This window comes from Oxyura jamaicensis, chromosome 3 (assembly GCF_011077185.1).
Source record: "Oxyura jamaicensis isolate SHBP4307 breed ruddy duck chromosome 3, BPBGC_Ojam_1.0, whole genome shotgun sequence".
NCBI classification, from domain to species: domain Eukaryota; kingdom Metazoa; phylum Chordata; class Aves; order Anseriformes; family Anatidae; genus Oxyura; species Oxyura jamaicensis.
The window spans coordinates 69688009-69707158 of NC_048895.1; the positions used below are offsets into that span (position 1 = coordinate 69688009).

Sequence of the window (19150 nt, forward strand, 5' to 3'; positions counted from 1 at the left end):
TTTTTTTGGAGCATTTCTATTTTATGTTAGTAAAAAGATCCAGGCAGTTATGCATTAAATTAACTTCAAGCTTGCTTTTGTTCATCTGCCCTAGACTACTTCACCAAGACATAAGCTCTTTGATTTCCCAATTGTTTCTAAATCCTATGAGGTGCTGAAATTGGAGAACCGAAGTCAAATCATAATAAAAGGTAAAGGTGTGGCTAGTATATTGACAAGTAAGGCAGATAAACTTGCTGCTCTGGGCCAGTTCAAGGAAAGCAAAATTTCATAGCGTCCCTCTGGAATAATTGAGGGGACGGAAGCAAGAATGATTCCCCTAAATTTTCCAGATTTCATTTCTATATTGATCTATAATTGTTATTGTCCTTTGTATGTTTTGATTGATATCCAGATCTCTAGAAAATGCTATACTAATGCTATACTACCCTGTGACTGTTTTCTTAGTACTTAGTTTATCTGAGGATTCTTCACTGTCTTCAGATTTCCTCATCATTAATCAGCAATAATTTCAAGAATGTGCAGGATGGATTATTGCACACAACTGCAGTGATTTTTATCCATTCTGAAATGTCAATGATAATTTTATACTGCAGGTTTACAGTTATATTGCTTCCCTTCCAAATTCATGCCTATGTCCTTCACACTATTTGATCATCTTTTAAAGATGATACATATAAGTCTGCCTTTGTTCTCACTGTATGATCAGAGTGAAAAAAAAAAAAAGAAAAAAAAAAAAAAAAGCCTTTGGAAGAGGTATAATTCCAGAAGCATTTAGATTGCATTCCTAAAGAGCTAGAAATGCATGCACAGACATCCTATAATTATTAATTAGAAATAGAAACTGAGTTATTTATTACCAGGAATACAACCTACATTCACAAAGAAATTTATTATCTCTACATCTAAATATACAATATGTCCAACCATAATCCATCGAAATAGCTGTTCCTTGTCTGGATATCAGCACTACATAAGTAATGAAAGGTTCTTAAATAGCCTGCAGCATGCTGAATCTGAGTAAATCTTTCTTTTTTCCTAAGAGAAATATATCTTGACTTGGCATGAACAGGTGTCTTTCACACCTGTTCTGAAACAAAGACCACACACTGAAAAATTAAAGTCATTTCTCAGCTAAGTTAGCAGAGGCATTTTGGAATACTTGCAGAAGGTCAATGCAGGCCTTTTTTCCAGAGTATATTAGCTTCTAAGTCTATTCCAAAATTCAAAATCCTTTTTACCCCATTTTTTTAAACCCATATTAGTAGGAGATTTGACTAAATTTGACTAAATGCCTTTAATTGTAGTCCAAGCTTCCCAGTGAGAGCCCACATTACTGCACACTTTGAGGTAGATTTATATTCTGTTTGCATCATAGAAAATTGAAAGGCTTATTATTACCTGCTTGTCTGCCTCAAACCATCATGTCTTTTCAAATGTACCTTAGTTTTGTTCTTGAGGGTGTGGAGGCATCTCAGCTTAAGGTGGACAACGGTAGAAGCAAGTATTTCCAGAAGGTATTTGTGAAGGTATTTTAGGGTAAGCAGTAAGGTGAGGCATAATTCAGAGAAGTTACAAGAGTTTTCTGGGGCTATAGCAATATGCAAGTAGATGTGACTGTATTTTTATTCATCTGAATGAAGCAGCTCTTCCTCGCTTTGTGATGAATTTCAGGCTGTCAAACTGTATAGAAATGCCTTGCACAGGAGAGGGGGGAAATTATGAACTTCTTGGCTGAAATAAACTCCCTTTAAACTGCCCTGGACCTGCACAATTGTGAGTTGCATTGTGGTGTTTATGCACGTTTTCTTTGTCTGACATCACGTTGTAAATTACAGGGAGCTGATGGGCAGCTCAGTCAGGAAGAAATGAAACACCATCAGAAAAGGACAATAAATTTGCCAGCAGTGAGTACAGACTTTTCCAAGTCTGGATGTTAGTGGTATTTCTCAGGTTCATATTATGTTTGGAATATATTGTTCAGACCTACCTATATCACCCTTTCATAGTGGTAATGGGAGAAAGATTGAATGGGTTTTGCTTTAATATCTCTGTGTATTTAATTGCCAAATGTGTCAAGCTTCTAGTTTTTCCTAGCTATAAAATGTTTATGGTTGAGAGAGTACAGATTGATTATTTTTCTTTTTGTTGTTTAGCTGACTAAAATGGAGTGGATACTCCATTTTAAATGGATACTCCAAAAAATGGATACATTTTTTCTTATATTTTTAAAATTATAAATAAACGTTGATGTCGCTTTTTTCAGGATTGCTTCTTTTAATGATTTCAGTTCTACTCAGAGAGAGTTAAATTCTGTGACCTCACATTGTGTTTAGTTAAATTCTGTGAACCTCATATTGTGTCTGAAGTACCTTTTCACTACTGTTAATAAAGAAATGATGAAAGAAACGCCCAGTACTAGTCACACCTATTGTTATCAAGGAACAAGAGGGGGAATAATGACATACCAAAAATCAAATATTATCAACCAGAGATTTTATTTTCCATGGATACAGCTGAGTCTGCATGATCTTAGGAGTGTCAGTCTATGATTCTGCCCCCATAATTATTGATCACCATTGCTAGGAAATAGGGATTCAAAACCAAAATGACAGAATCTGATTCAACAAAGCAAATGAACCTGCTTGCAAATTGGAATGAGTCTTAAAGACGGTCCTTTGTTGGTCTTAAGGCATCTGGTAAACAAGGGGGCTGCAAGCTCAAAATCAGACATTTTCAGCAAAGTAAAACTGAACTGAAAAGCTAACACCAAAGATCAGAGCCCTCCATAGACTCTCCCAGGTGTCACTGGCACAAAGAATTTAGTGTCCTACATGACAGAGAAAGATTAAAGAATACCTAACAACTGAACAGTTGCTCCAATCCATTAAAAATAATAATTAAATGTCAGTGACATTTATCAAACACAACTCACAACTTATATTCATGTTCTCAAATGAATATAATATTGAAATAATTCAACTAAGAACTGAATTATTATCTGACACATTTTTATTTCTTCCACCCTGAAAAAATGTGCTATGAAGAATACTGCAGAAAAAGAGAAGGATACTTCTGAAAGTTTAGTACCACCAACTTTTGCAGGTGCAGTGACTGTTCCGAGGTAATGTCTCATTTTTTTGATTCCTCTGAAGCCCTGTTCCTGAACATGCTTTTCAAGCTTAAAGATGTCACACATTTCTTATAAAGTGTAAGAGTAGTTGAAAGTCAGTTTACTGAATGGAACAGGGTTTATAAAAAATGCACTCATCTTTTATCATAAAAGTATTGTCATATGTGTTTCTACCTGCTGTGACTCATTCCAAATCATAGATGTGCTAAATACTGTTGATATACTAAAAGAGTATGTGTGAGTTTCATTTTAGGAAATATAAATTGGAAATAGAACACATATGTTAGGCTAAAATCACTAAGCTTAAAAATATTCATAAAAGGAAGTGTGATGCTAACAGTGGGGGGAAATGAAAAGTCAGTGAATTGAGACTCTTCCCAGTTCATGAATCATTCACAGATTATTTCTAACCAAGACACATGGAGCCATACACTGGGAAGACACCTATTCACCAAGTGGCCTGGATGGGTGTTTGTTAGCCAACAGCTCAGCAGAGGTAGTGGTGCCTATCTGGTCATGGGACACACTCTCTGTTCCTCATCTGGAAAACTGATGCTGTAATGGGAGTGAGGAATGGCAGTAAGGAAAAAAGGAACAGTCATGAATTTTGCCATCAAGCTTCAGTGGATCAGATGGGGACCCCGTATAAGGTTCAGTGCTGTTGGGCCCAGCTCATTTGTGACCTTTCCAGTCTCACCTCTCTTGAGCATCTATCATTCAGCTGGTTCTGATCTTATCAAATTATCTGAGGTAGGAAATAGCACAGAGAGAAAAATAAATCCTCATGCTGGATTCCACAAGATTAACGCACTGCAGGGTAGAGATGAAAAATAGATACTTCTCACTCACATCCTAGGAAAACTTCTTTGTCAGTAAAGTTGGTGGAACATTTTGACTAATGAGGTAGTTATGGCATAGTCACTCGGTAGCTTTAAGGAAAGGTCAGAGGCACACAATGAACCAAGTACCACAGAGTCCTCCCCTCCTCAATGCAAGGGGCTGGATCCACGTAGTGCCTTGATCCTTTCAATCCTGTCATCTGTGATTTATCATTAAAAAGGCTTCCTCCCAGAGAACAGAGAAAACAGGAGTCCAGTTTTGTGTGGAGGGGGAGCTGTACTGACCAAGCTGTTATTTTTCTGTTCTTGTCTAAAAAGCCTCTGTGCACCAGTAGATATTTATAATCTGGTATGTTTTAGAATCAGTGTGTTATCTCCCAGAGAACAGCATGTTTGATGTAATTCTATTGGGACGTATGAAACAGAAGTTTCATTGAATGACAGAGCTGCCGGGGAGGTGCGTGACGAGCCACGGCTGATGTGCTCAGCCTGCTTGGGAATACACAAGAAAAAATAACCAAACTTCCATTGTGATTGGATCTCTTCCTGCTACCAAATCAAACAAATAAAAATGAGAACTTTAAATAAAGCTTTCTGGATGCCATGAACTGTGATAGCACTAGTGTGCCTGAACATGCTCACACATGTTTTCAGTAGCAAAATCAAGGCAGTTTATTCAAGGAGTGCCAGTTGTCCTATATAAATTTAATTTGGTCAGGATCACATAACACTCTGACCTATCAAAAGGGCATAAAAAGGATCCCTTTGAGGTCATTTTCCTACAACGCAATATTTGCTTTGCCTTTGCACATCCAATACCACCACCTCACTAGATGTAGAATGTCACACAATGCACAGGAGAAAATTGACTGTTTAAAGCATAATCTAAGGAACTATAAACCTTGTAAAAAGGGAATCTTTCCTTTTTTTCTTCCTCACTCCTTCCCCTGTATCCCTTGCTAATTCATACTGTAGTATATATGTAAGGATCTTGTTTTGAAAACCATACTTATATTTCCTCCAAGTAAATAAATGTGAGATCATGCTGTGTTGCTGGGAACATGATAATTAGCTTCGCTGCATTATGAGAGCCTGAGGTGACACAGTGATAGATTAGGGCACACACAACACCTCCCTGAGCATTTTTCAGCAATCAGATGAGGAAATTATGGGATTTACGATCGGAACAGCTACGGAAATAAAATACTTCTTCATAGCTCTCTCACTGCAGGTAAAGTTCATTGCATTTTACTGTACAGTGATGCTATATTTCCACGTTTCTGCTGTTGAAATGAGTAGCTAACTGATGCTGCATTTGGAGATCCCTCTTGGATTGTTTCTGTTTCAGTTAAAGCACATAAGCACTTTCAGATAGAGAGATAGACATGGCAGTGAGCAACAGACAAATGGTCATTGGATATTTGAGCTGAATGTCGAAGCAACAGACCTAAATCAGTATCAGTTTTCTTGCAGGTCAGCAGAAAGAACCAGAGACAAAGACAGCACTGAACTGAACAATATGGTTCAGACCAGATGGAAGCTCAAAAAAAAAAAAAAAAAAAAAAAAAACGTAAAATGTATAAATTTACAGGGGGTAAGAAGGGTGAGACGGAATTTCTCTGTTTAGCTTTGATAGTGAAAGGAAACATTTTCTTTACCATTTACCATGGTTTTCTAGCAACTGCAGAGCTAGTTTATTAAAACACACATCAGTGGTGACTGATGGGATAGTATTTCTTTTCTTTAAATGTCTTGTTAGACATAGATTTGAGATATAATTTAACATGATGTCTATTAGGGATCCATAAAAGCCTTTTAAATGAGGAGATGGATGTGGGTCAACTTTTGGCTAAGAAAATCAGCAGCGTTATCCTAGAGATCAGAGCAGGGAATTGCATAGGTCCAGGGCCATAATTTCATTATAAAATACCGATATTTCCTAGTAAGCCTACAAGAACATGCACTAAATTACCTTCAGTTAATATGGAGCTTCATGGCACCTTCCCACCTGGTACCCAGGTAATGGCAGATATAATAGTCAGGGAACAGCTTTGAAGGAGATATACAAACTGTTGTCTAATACAGGAGAGTTAAGGATTTCAGAGCACATTCACAGGATAAATTATTCAGCTCCTAAGAACAAGTCTTGACCCTTTACTGCAGCAAACAGATTTTGTGCAGTGAAACTCAAGTGAACGATAAACTGACTGATATAAAACTAGAGGTATTGTCATTATTATTCACTGGCTTCTTAAAAGGAAACTTTGTATGGAACTTCCCTTATACACATATATTCCACATACATGTATGTGTGTAAATATATATATGTGGACATTTTTAAATGTTTCCTCATTGAGGAATAATTAACCCCATTGTTCTATTTGCTTCTTGCATCTCTCACAAATTTAGTCTAGTCAATTTTGAAAAACAATTAAGTTTTAACCATTGGCTATAGAGTACACATGATTTAACATCAGTGGTGATCTTCAAAGAGCTGTCCTTGGACACTTCAGAATGATTAGATTATTTCTGTGAGATCCATGAAAAACAATTAAAAAAAATAACCTTGCTGTGATTTACAAATTTCAATGAATACATTATATATATATAGTATATACATAGTATATATATACTATACACATATATATACTATACTATACATATATATAGTATATACATAGTATATATACTATACATATATATACTATACATAGTATATATATGTATAGTATATATATTTTACAGGGTCATATAAGCCTATAATAAAATATATTTTGTAGGTATGCAGTGAAAAAAACACTGCAAGAGACCACTGCTTTCACCAAACTAAATATTTCTACTCATGTCTGGCCAGTGGTATGTTTTCTAGCAAATACATCTTTTTCAGAATGCATCCAGTCTAGTCTCAGGATACTTTTTCATCCCAGTGAACACAGAAATATGATCGAGCAGTTTTTCTGCATTATTTATTCTTTTGCACATACATCTCTCAATTTTTTCCAGGATTGGTGAGACTTAGGATGACAGAAAAGAGAAAAACATGAAAGGGTATCCCTTGATTCTAAATTATCTTATGAAATCTTGTTTTGTTTGAAATTCTCTTTTATTCCTCATTTTTTTTTGTCACAAACATGAGAGTGTGAAAGAAATGCACACCTAACCCAGAGTGGCATTCACTTGCTGTAGGCAACACCCACCACCAAGTCTTTTTCCCACTAGCTCAGCCTCTCTCTGACCCAGTCTTTGCAACGATAATATAGAAGCTAATCTGTTGCTGCAGATATTTCAAATTCCATACAATGATATTCATCAACAGGAAATATATATATATTGCAAAATTTTTGAGCATCCCTACATTTCTTGTCCCTCTCTGCTGGCCATACATTGCCAAGCCATTCTGGATAAGAAGTTAGCTTCTTTCTTGGAGAAAGCTGCAACAATGCAGTTTCATTTGGGCATGAAGAAAGCTTTCTGGAGCTCGTAGTCTCAATTTACTCTTTTAGCCCAGGAGCTGTATTCACAACACTATTAATGCATGAAGTGACTGGTAACTCTGGCCATGCTGCACCTCTGTCTATGTACACTGAACGTTTTCTGCACAATCCAAACACCTGGATTATTTACAAATATAGACACTTTCCAAAAAGTTTTAACATCTGTTTTGAGCTTTGCTATATTTTCTGGCTTGAGTGACAGCCCAGTGGATGTCAAGATGTGTCTCATGAATGGCACTTTATAAAATTTTTCTCTTATTTCTATTCAAATTTATTTCCCTAAGTCTTTAAGCTTACGGGAAAGGATATGGCTGCAACCCATCTGTCAGATCATGTGTCCCTATAAGAAAAGTCATTCATTTTGATGCAGCTCTTTGCAAACCCGGGTACTTCTTTCTGGCAGTCTTAATACTACCCCACAACTGGTATGAGCCCCAGAATTTTGTTCCAATGACTCTACTTTCCAGAGAGCCCAAATGTGTCCAGATAAAACTTATTTATACAGTGGCACTTACCAAGATCAGCAGCATAAAATCCTATTTTTGCAAGTCAAATAATAACAAGCAATGGGTTTTAGGATTTATCTTCACTGCTTTGCTTAAGTTGCTTGCAATCATGCCAATGAATAGGCTCTCTCTCATGTTTTCCCTATTGTGCTCAGAGATCTTTTTCTTCATTGTGATGTTTTCTTCTCCTTTGTTGTTTTGCATTTGCTTTTGCATAATACTGCTATTGGGGTGTCTGTGCTGTCATTATTACTAGTGGATTATCTCTGAGACTGCTCCCTTTCTGCTCTGTGTTTAGATATGAACTTTCAATTTGCTTTATCTGCCAACAACTTTTGACAGAGTTAGCGTGGGATGTCAAAGTATTTCTCATTCAAACACCTGCATTTTACATTCCAGTTACTAACCTATTATGAATCAGATTCAAAATGTGTTAACTGCATGAGTCAGGTCACCAAAACACTAAGTCATTGTTTCTCCAATTCTTGCTTAAACTCACTAAATAAATGCTTCTCTGACTACTGGTTGAAAGTGCATTTGAGCTAGTTTTAGCAGTTTATATACACTTCCCTTAACCTCTGCACACTTGGCCAAACACTCTTGAAAGAGGGAATGCATTCAATTGGAAACTTGAAAGAGGGAATGTATTGAATTGGAAAAGATAAGAATCTGGCTCATTTTCTCTCCTTCCTTCCTTCCTTCCTTCCTTCCTTCCTTCCTTCCTTCCTTCCTTCCTTCCTTCCTTCCTTCCTTCCTTCCTTCCTTCCTTCCTTCCTTCCTTTTCTTTCTTTCTTTCTTCCTTTCTTCCTTTCTTTCTTTCTTTCTTTCTTTCTTTCTTTCTTTCTTTCTTTCTTTCTTTCTTTCTTTCTTTCTTTCTTTCTTTCTTTCTTTCTTTTTCTTTTACTTGTTCTACTTTAGAATATCATTAGAATAGCATCCATTAGAATAGTTAGAATAGCATACTTTATCTGGAGTGATTTACAGGAATGCCAGTCCACAGGCAGCTTCTGCTTCCCTATCTTCCCCCAGGGAGATGTGGACTCCAGGAGCTGCCTAACCTTCCACCCAGCAGGAGCCCCCTTTCTCCAGCGAGCAGCTCCAGCCATTGGGATTACCTGGGGAGGAGATGGGATGAAGCTGGGCAGAGCTTCTCCTCCAAGACTGGGTGACATAAGAACAGACTCTGCTATGTCTGTCCATGGTGGCTAAAAGGGTCAAGAAGGACACCTCTTGTACTCTTAGCCACCACTACAGAGTGACAGGGACACTAGCATCCAGCTCCATGTGCTGTTGACTTCCCCCCACCATGAGCTAGAGCACATTTACTCACCAAACACATCAGTGCCATCTGCTCAGGGATAGGAATGTGATATGTTGTTCAAACAATCTGCTTTGATGAGGTATTTTTTGTTTTCTTGCTCACTTTGTTTTTAAATGGGCTTTTTGATGGGGAGGATTAGAAATTCTCAGTGTTTCTGATTTTGAAGCCTGCAAGAGCCAACTCACTTCTGATACCATATTCAGTGTTTGACAGACAGAGCAAGAAGGCTTCAAGACAGCACAACATCCCAGCTTCCTAGTTCTTTCTCCACATGCAATATTCCTTCCCACCAAACCCCATCAAAGGCCCCATGGAAAGTTGTCTGTGCAGGTCAGATGGAAGGTGGGTTTCAAAGCATTCTCCTTCCCTGCAGAGAAATCTCCCTGGGCATGGGATGGGAGAAAGGAGGTGGAGCTGTCAAACAAGGCAGAAATAACCCAGCTGCTCTTCCATGGCCTGCAAAAAAATAAATCCTTCCCTTGTCCCACAGAACCCTGCCTGGGACAGGTGGGGATTTATGGAGGAAGACAGACAGACAGACCCCACAGAGGACACTGATACAGTCACAGCTTAACTGCCAAGATCTGCATGACTTGTAGTAAAAGGCCTAGGAAAGAGCCAATACAGACAATGCAATTGAAAAGCTATTTCACAACTTTAGTTGTCAGCAAAAAGTGCTTACATGCAGTTCTTGTCTACATATTCAAAAAGGAACTTCAATAAAGCTTTGACAAATGCCTGGGAACCACAGGCACAAACAGCCTGCAGGAAGGAATTAGCTAAAGCACCAGGGTAGGAAATGGATGACCATGGCTTTGATCCAAGCTTAGTCACAGGCACCTTCCTTGGCTTGCAGCTTGCAGTGAACTGAGTTTGGCCTGAGACCCTGAAGAGCTGATGAAATTGGGGCAAAGTTTATCAGTTCCTAAATGTGGAAAAAAAAAAAAAAAAAAAAAAAAGAGAGAGAGATGGCCACAGCAAGTATTTTGAATTTTCTGAATCTGTTGGAAATCTGCCTTTTTCCTCTTAAATAGAGGGATTATTAAATTCCTTTCCAGTCCCAGCTGTGTGGGGCAGCTAGAACAGCAGCTGTGTCCGCATGAGCACACCACCATATCCCAGGCTCTCAGGCAGAGGGACGGCACCTTGTACGTGCTTGGACTGAAGGCACACAGATCCTTTTTCACTTTTTCCTCCTTTCAGAACTATTCCAGGATGGAACAGATATCCATCCCCACCAGCAGCATACAAAGTCCTTCTACCAGAAGCAGAAAGACCTAAAGGTGCATTTTCCCTTCTTTATCAGGGAGCCCAGCTCCTGGCCCAGCTTCTTCCATCCCCTCCCTCCCTCTCTCAGCCATGTATTTGCTCCCATTTCCCTCCCATTCCACTCCCCACTGGAAAAACACTGATCTCTTTTTTTCCCAAAGGGGATCGCATAACATCCCCCTGGCAACAACACCAATTAAGTGTGAAGGAAAGTAATATTAGGAAAATGTTAATGGAGTTTGACTTCTTCTAATGCACTTTAGAGCTGGAAACAATGAAGCAAGGCTGACTGAAGCAAGCTGCCACCTCCCTGCGAACCAGCAGTGAGGGCTCCCGGGAGCCCCATCTGGGAGCCGATGTCGCGGGGATGGGTGGAGGAAGGAGGGCGACCGCCAGGGCTTTGGAAAAGATTACAGCATGCACAGGAACCACTCACTGGCTTTCCAGACTGAAAGCAGCATTGGCTGGTGCCAAAGGGAGAAGCAATGAAAGGGATTTGCACAGACACAAAGAGGAAGGAGCTGGCAAAATGACATTCTGAGTCTCACTCTGAGGAAAGCATTTACTGAAAAGAACAAAGGTATGTGCTGAGAGGCCAAAAGACCAGGAAGCCAAACTGGGAGTACTGAATGGGTCAATCACGTCCAAACCCTTAATGCTCATGGAGACTTTGGTAACATTATTTACAGAATCAGGAAACATCCGTAACTGACATAAGATCTCAACGAACATAAATGGAGCACATTTGGCTCTCCACAGTGACAAGAACACAGCTGGAATTCAGATTCATAAAAAATGTCAGATCAGAAATACCCGTATAAATACTGCCACCATTACCAGCAGGAGGTACGAATGGAAAGAGAGACAGTGCTCAAGGCTCAGTACCAGATAACACACCATGCCAGTCAGCGATAATTAAAATAGTAAGGGCATCTGGCCTTGCTCATGGAAGTGATCTCAGGTGAAGCAAGACGGGCCTGGGGGGACTCAACTTTGGAAAGGGTTCTATTTTTGGTGCCTTTTTTTCAGGGTGTTATTCAAAGATCTTGGAGAGAATGTACTGAACAACAGAAAAAATATTTTGGTAAATCTTTTTTTTTTTTTTTTTTCCAGTTTCTAGAGCCATCTGAAAATAGTCAGAAGTCATGGGCACATGTTTTCTCAGATCCTCATTAGAAGAAAACTGCTCTGCAATGGCAGTGTATGCCTTCAGTCAGTAACTAAAGGTACTTGTAAAATCAGGCAATTTCCTCTTACAAGATTTTAATATTAGCCAGCTACCAGAAGGTTATAACCGCAAGTGCAGCTACACTCATAACTGCGGCAGCCCTGAAAAAAGCGATGGATCATATACACCAGGCAATCCTTTTGTGTTGCAAGCTGTTGCAAGAGTAAAGGATAGAGTGATTTCCCATGAAACACCACTCCTTTCTGTGATATATAGCCTACATTTCTTAGCTGGGTCTTGTGTTTCCAACACTGACTTGAAACATCAAAAGTAAAACTCTGAAAACATAGTTGAAGTACAGTTTTTCTTTGACTGTTTTTGCTTTGCTGTTTTGATATGAAGGATGCAGAAGAGCTGAAGACATTGATTTCTACCCCAAATGTATAACCTGGCGTGACAAGGCTAATCTCTGAGCTCTTACTGAGATGAAGTCAGATTTATAGCAGCATATTCTGAACAGGAAAATTTTGGAGAATTCTCCAAGTTCATCAATATTTTTTATTTAGAATTTTATTAGAAGCCATGCTGACACAAGACACATGGCACGTGCTTTAAGAGTCGTTCCTGGCCATAAAAGCCACCTTTCTTTGCCTCACTTGCAACTACACAGAGACTGCTGTACTGGGGCCATCTTCAGGCAACCTGTCCTCTAAAAAGTTTAGCAGGGGGAAAGTTGTAGCTGTTTTGCTGTTGAAGATTTTGCTCAACATTTATTTATTTATTTATTTATTTATTTATTTATTGAGTAATCCAGTCTTCAGTTCACAATTTTCTGTAAATGCACAGATAAGTGATACTAATTTGGATTACATTTTTGGGCAGAGAATACAGAGACAGAAATGCACTATGTGCAAAGCCAGTATATGAATATGTAAATAAATAAGATTGGCATTAACATTGATACAGCTCAGGAACCACATTAAATGACAAAATAATTTATCCTTTTGTTTTGTTTTGTTTTTAATTCCTTTTCAAAATCAATTCAAATCACATCTCTGTCATGATTTCAGGCCTAATGTAATTCAGTTCCACAAATTCTTTGCAGCAGGAACGACATTTTTTTGACATTCATAAATATTCCAAGCATGCAATGAACACTCATTTATCACACTGAAGTAGAACAAATGTATGATTGGAAGCAGGATGGGCTGTAATAACTTCTGAATATGTCCCACATTTTTACACTCTGTCTAGTCCATGTTTGTCAATTTACATTTGCTATGCTGGAACTGGAATTTATTAAGGTAAATCAGGAGCAAGATGGAGTTTCATATTTCAGATTTTTGAGCCATTCTCCCACATCAAATCAGAATATAAGTGTCTCATTGATGTTGATTATTCCCACCACTGCTTTCTGCAGTTTCCCTGATTTCCCATCCAGCTGAGAAAATATTTTCCTGTGAAACATCTGGTTAAGGAATGCTGGGAGTTCTGAAATGGCTGGTGCATCCTCTGAAGTAGATGGCTTTGAAGCGAAGTAACATAGCTTTAAACAATTCCAACAGACTGAAAAATATTTAACAAAAACTCACCAGAGACTATCAAAGATCCTGTAGCAGTTGTCATAGATTTCTCTGAGTATGTTACCCTGGCACATGCAGACATAACTAAGACTGTGTAGATATTATGGGCGTAAAAGCACAACCCCAGCAGAAAAGCTGTGAGGGGATGCATAGGAGGGCAAAGAAGGAGCTGTAAAAATAGAGAGTAGGAGAAAATCAAAAGAAAAGGAAATCTGTTTTGTACAGCTTGCAGTTTTTCTTCCATGAATATTCCTCAGAGAAAGTGAGTCTACCCAACTCTACTGCATTTACCCCAGAAAGAATATAAAGTTGACAGAGATGCAGAAAGAAATTATCTCTTTGCCACCTTTGTGATTAATTAAATAATAAGAGAAAACAGTAAGTCCTGAACTTACTTATTTCATGATAGTCTTGGGCCAAATTTTGGTCCAGAAGTCAGCCCAGCACTTACCCAACACAGCACTGTCAGCAAGGGACACAATTGCCTACTGAACTTCGGGCACTTTATTGGACCCTTTTGGTCCTGTGCTGTTAATTAGGTCTGGCTGAATAACAGCATTTATCTTTTCCTGAACTCAAGACTGTCTTTCAGGTCAGTTATTTTTTTTTCTGCCTTTGTTCCAACATGGATCCCACTAATAGGAAAAACCAGTCACTGCAGCAACCGATCACAAGTAGAAGCATCTATGGTACAGTGGAAAGGTCACAGATAAACTCCAAAGTCAATGAAGAAAGTCAAGAGAGAATTCATGAGAAGAAAAGCAGTTAAAAAGCAGATGATTTCTGGGAGAAAAACAAAAAAAAATACCGGCATAAATTATGTCACTGTGGGAGAAAGACATAAAGCATTGCAAAGAATTAATTTGGTTCAGTGAGGAATCCTCTGTATATTTTATACAACAAAGTACCAAGACAGTGGAAATAGGGTCAGATTATTAAAGACAAGCTTAAAATTAAAATGTGTCGAGACAAGAGTAACAGGTAGGGACACGTGAAATGTTTTATTTATGTTCAAGTTTATAAACATGTTCATGGATAAGAGGAAGAGCAAAGAAAAGATTGAACACTAAGCAGGTGAGATGAAAAGCCATTGAGACATATCTCTAAGAAGATATTAAAATCACCTGCAATCAGAGAGTATAATTAGCCCTAGCAATAGACAAGAAACACATCCAGTTTCGGTAGGGAAAGAGTAGGTTAAGTATTTCAAGAAGTCAGATATTTTAAAATTGATGAATCTTGACATAATATCATCATAGAGAATTTTTAAGAGCTGGTTGATTAACTCACCAAGCCATTAACAGTTACCTTTGACAAATCATGGAAAAATGTGAGATGTCTGAAACCAAGCAGAGGGCAGACAACATGGCTTCTATCTTCAAAGAAGGAAGGAAAAAAAAAAAAAAAAAAGAGAGAGACATCAAGGAAATACAGACATATCAACTTAGTTCCACTTTCTGGAAAAAATACTGGAACAGCTAAATTAATACATGATTACAAGCATGTAAGTGGAAACAAAATGTTGAATAATAACCCATATGGAATCATCAGGAGCAAATTCTGTCAAGCCAATCTCATTTATTTTTCTGATGTGGCAACAGGTCTGGCAAAGAAGGGTAAACAATAGATGTCATATCCCTGATATTAGTTCATATTTTGACTATTTTGCACATTTTCCTAAGCAAACTAGGGAAATACAACTGGAAAGATGCATTCTGACAGTACTTTTATGCACTGAAGATACAAAAATACAGCCAGCCATTGACATGATGATACCGGCACTTCAATGGACCAGTGGTTCAATGTCATCTATAAAGGTGGATCCCCAGGGAAGAAGAGAAGAAGAAGGAAAAAATAGAGCAGTGCTTTCTCAGAATACTCTCCTGGATTCAAACAGCTTATGGCTCAACCTGTTTGAGCACAAGTTGATCTCTTTACACTATTTCCTTATAAATTGCTTAGTTGCTTTTCTGAACCATCATATTTTTCTGGCATCCAAAACATCCTGTGGCAATAAATAAAAACATCTTAAATTTGCATTATGAGATGAACTTTGTCCAGTTGTTTTGAATCTGACTCTTGTTATATAATTTCACTTCCCCTAGATCTTCTGTGAAAAGGAGAAAAAAGTCTTTCCCTTTTTCCCTGATCTATGATTTTGTGAAGACAGATAAGCGTATTTATACTACATACCACTAGTGGACTAGTATAAATCCACTTACCCTGAAGCTTCCTAATTGTATTAGCTGATTTCCACACAGAAGCAGCTTTTGATCATCCTCTTTCAAAATTCTCTAGAGACTTGTGATGCACCTTCACTGTGATGGGAGGTGAAATCTTTCTGTGCTTAGAAGTAGTATCAGAAGATGTGCTGCTCTGAGGAAAAGGGTTTGTGTCATTGTTAATCAGAAACTAAATTGGCCTGCTATTAAAAAATAAAATAAAATATAATAAAAAAAGAAAATGCCAAACCAATATGTATAAACAGATGTAGTCTATAAAGCACCTGAAGTCATCCGTCCTTTCTACTCCATCCTGGTCAAGACATACCAGCAGTATTCCACAGAGAATTGTTCAGTGATGTCAGTGATGGAGGAAAACAAGGAAAAATAAAAAATATGAACCAGTTGGGCAAGATTGAGAATAGTTCAGTAAGAATGATTAGGATTTACTTGAGTAAATAAACTGGGAGGAAAGACTAAAAAAAACTGGTGTTGGTTATACTACAACATATAATCCAGAAGGCAGATGGGACAAAAGTTTTCAAATGTATGTTGGAGCAAGAGGTATTCAGGTCCATTTGTGTGGGAGTTAAGACAAGAGGAAACCACCTTGCCTTATGAAAAGGAGAAGCCCCTCAAGACTCTAAGAAAAGCTGGTGGGTGTAAAGGAGAAGATGCCTAGAGGGGCTCTGGGACTCCATGAAATAAAATCCATAAAGAAAAATCAGGTTTAATCAGATGTCTGCTAGAAAGAAGAAAAACACACCTGATCCTGTCCTGGGATAAGTGGATGAAGAAGGCAACATCCCTAAATTCCTCCCATTTCTGGAGTTTTGTAAAGCACTGCAAAGTAGGGAATAAGAGGACAGACATTGCTCAAAAATCCTTTTCTGTAAAGCACTGCTAAATTACCATATGCAAAATTTGTCTGCCCTATTTAGCATACTGATTGAGGTTTTGTTTACAGTTCACCAAAGATCACTGAAAAACTCACTGACCTAACTGGACACTTCCCATATTCTAGACAGCAATACAAAATATAATCTTACAAAATAAGCATTATTGCTCCACTTACCTTTTTCCCTCTTGGTAGTCATTAATCTGGGTTAGATTATATGCACTGTTAAACATGATTTATGTTTTTTTTTCTGTTTTGATTTATGCATATAAGAATTTGGAGAGATCTCACTCTGATATCATGACTAGCAAAGCCATCAGGTTTGGGGAGAAGGCTCAAAGTCTCATTCGCAGGCTTTCAGCTCATAACTATCTCTATTAAAGCAAAATTGCTTTTGTTGTTTAGCCACTGAAGAGATAAAACAGTTTTGACATGTTTAGTAAATCTGTTTATATTTTTATTTCTAACTTCCTCTCCTGAATCTAATTTTCCCTGAGGAAATCTGGTACCAGATATGCTTATACTTTCTTTTCACTCATCAGACTGCTCCACAAATGAATGTTTTTGTTTTGGGTTTTGGTTTTCTTTCTGCTCTACAGGATTTCCCACCTAGTGTATAATCCATTAAGAAAATTTTGCAAGAAGCAGGGAAAATAACAGTGATTTGTCATGCTTAAATCCAGCAGCTTCTACAGAAAAGGGGTTAATAATACATCCTGTCTTAACATTTACTATTTCACACTTACAGGTCCTTGACTGCAGAACATTATTGCTTCATCCAGCAAATAAACACCCTCAGCATTTATATCTTATATTTTCCAGTGTGGAGTGGTATTAAAAGAAAACACTCGGTGAGGGCATGAAGGGGTTAATGGCCTTTCTGGAGGAAGCATTGCTTTGGTCTTTTCCCACAGTGTTTGCCAGGAGCGACAAATCTGGAGGAAGGGGCCTTCCGCTGGTCCTCAGGGCGAAGCAGGGGAAGAAGCAGAGAGCAGAGACCAGGATACAAGGGGGCCTCAGAAAGGAATCTGAGATTTCTCTGATTTAAGTGGTTGCACAAAAGAAAACCTGATAAAATGCCCACATAGCGATATCACTGATGTACACTGATACATGTCTGTGTGCTATCTATCAGACCTGATGGCTTAACTGACACATGGGGAGTCTCTCCTCTTTGTTTCTCTCCTCTTTATCTGGTTCAACATCTACTTCTAAAAATGTGTAATAGTATTTATGCAGTCTACACATTTTTATTTTTATTTACTTTTATTTTGTTTTATTCTTATTCTTATTTTTGTTCTTATCTTTATTCTTATTTTTTATTTGGGAAGGAAAACATCTATCTTTTTGTCAGCCATTTATTTGCCCCAGTGAATGCTGACCTCTACACCTGCCCTAACACACAGATCAGATGTGCAAGTAACTTGTAGTGTCTGAGGGGACATCCGAATTTTCTGTCTGCCCTGGAGGGTGATAGTTGCACCATCAGAAAAGTGTGTACTGTGCAGGAAGTGGCTGATGGAGTAGCTGATGTTTCTCTTCTGTCCAGTGTTACTGCCAAAGCATTTGCACATACAAGCTTAAATCTACATGTAGGGGCAAAATGTAATGTCTGTGCAGATAGATCCTTAATGAGATTTTCCAGAGTACCTTTTCATGACACCTATTGTGCTTTATGAGATAGGCTTACCATGTTCCACGCCTTGTAAGGTAGGGTCTTGAGGAGTTATGTGTGTACATCTCTCACCCTGGAGTGAGGAAGTTACATGATGAATTACTTACCTACTATTCAATTACACTGACATTACTATGAAACTCACCCATTACAGAGGATCCATTCACAGCATCTTCGATTTTCATCAGATGTTCTATGAACTTCATTTATGTTTGAGCAATCAAACAGTCTTTAAGGGGAGTGGGGGGAATCCTATGAAACTAATACCCAGACTTTAAAATCAGCTTGCTATAGAGTGTTTTTACAAATACTAATGGAAATGTAAAAGAGCTTTTCTATACTAGACGATTATATTTCTGCTTTTCATGGTTAAATCTGAAATGACTGGCTCCAAGTAAACATCTGAACTTCATCTGGTTTTGTGTTAAAAAAAAAAAGAGAGAGAGAGAAGGAGAGAGAGAAGTGGATTCATTTAGGCAATAAGGAGCAAGTATATAGTGCTCTTGCTAAAGGTTATAAAGGTTACAGGTTCGGATTAATGTCTGAATTTGAAAGGATTGGTTTTCACACTGCAAATAATCTCTTTTGAAAAATTAGTGGCATTTTTCTCTTTATTCTTTCAAATCAATTTAGTTCTAGTGAAAGCAGCTCAACCGACAGCCCTAGAAACCAGCATTCTGTGTTTGTAAGCAGTCTGGGCAGAGGGGTGTAACAAGAACAGCAGCAGTACAAATTTGCACAAATTGTTTGTACATCTCAGAATGGACTTCAAGCATCTGGCTCCATGGGACACAGCCAAACTTCCCAGGCAGACACTGGCTTTTCAGACCTGGAAGCAACAGTGCTAGTCAAAGAACTCCCATTTTGAAGAACTTCTGCAAGAAGTCACACTGAAATATTGCTGAGAGATTGGTCCTTCCAGGGTTCAGAGAAGGAGAAGAAGCAAAAATAGCTGAAAAATTTTCCACAAGATCTCTAAATTCCACTTTGTGCAAACTAGTGATGACTTTCAACTCTGTCCACCCACTGGTAATTCCTGTTT

The 19150-nt window shown here is 38.2% G+C and overlaps 1 long non-coding RNA gene across 2 annotated transcripts in view; it reads right to left on the reverse strand.

Annotated features, from left to right (window-relative positions):
• LOC118164635 overlaps window positions 1-19150 on the reverse strand; it is a 74232-nt gene that overhangs the window by 28714 nt on the left and 26368 nt on the right. For both annotated transcript variants that reach the window (XR_004749577.1, XR_004749576.1), the window contains exons 2-3: window positions 15536-15687; window positions 14622-14689 (exon numbers count right to left, since the gene is read on the reverse strand). This is a non-coding gene — a long non-coding RNA (uncharacterized LOC118164635). The remainder of the gene's footprint in view (window positions 1-14621; window positions 14690-15535; window positions 15688-19150) is intronic.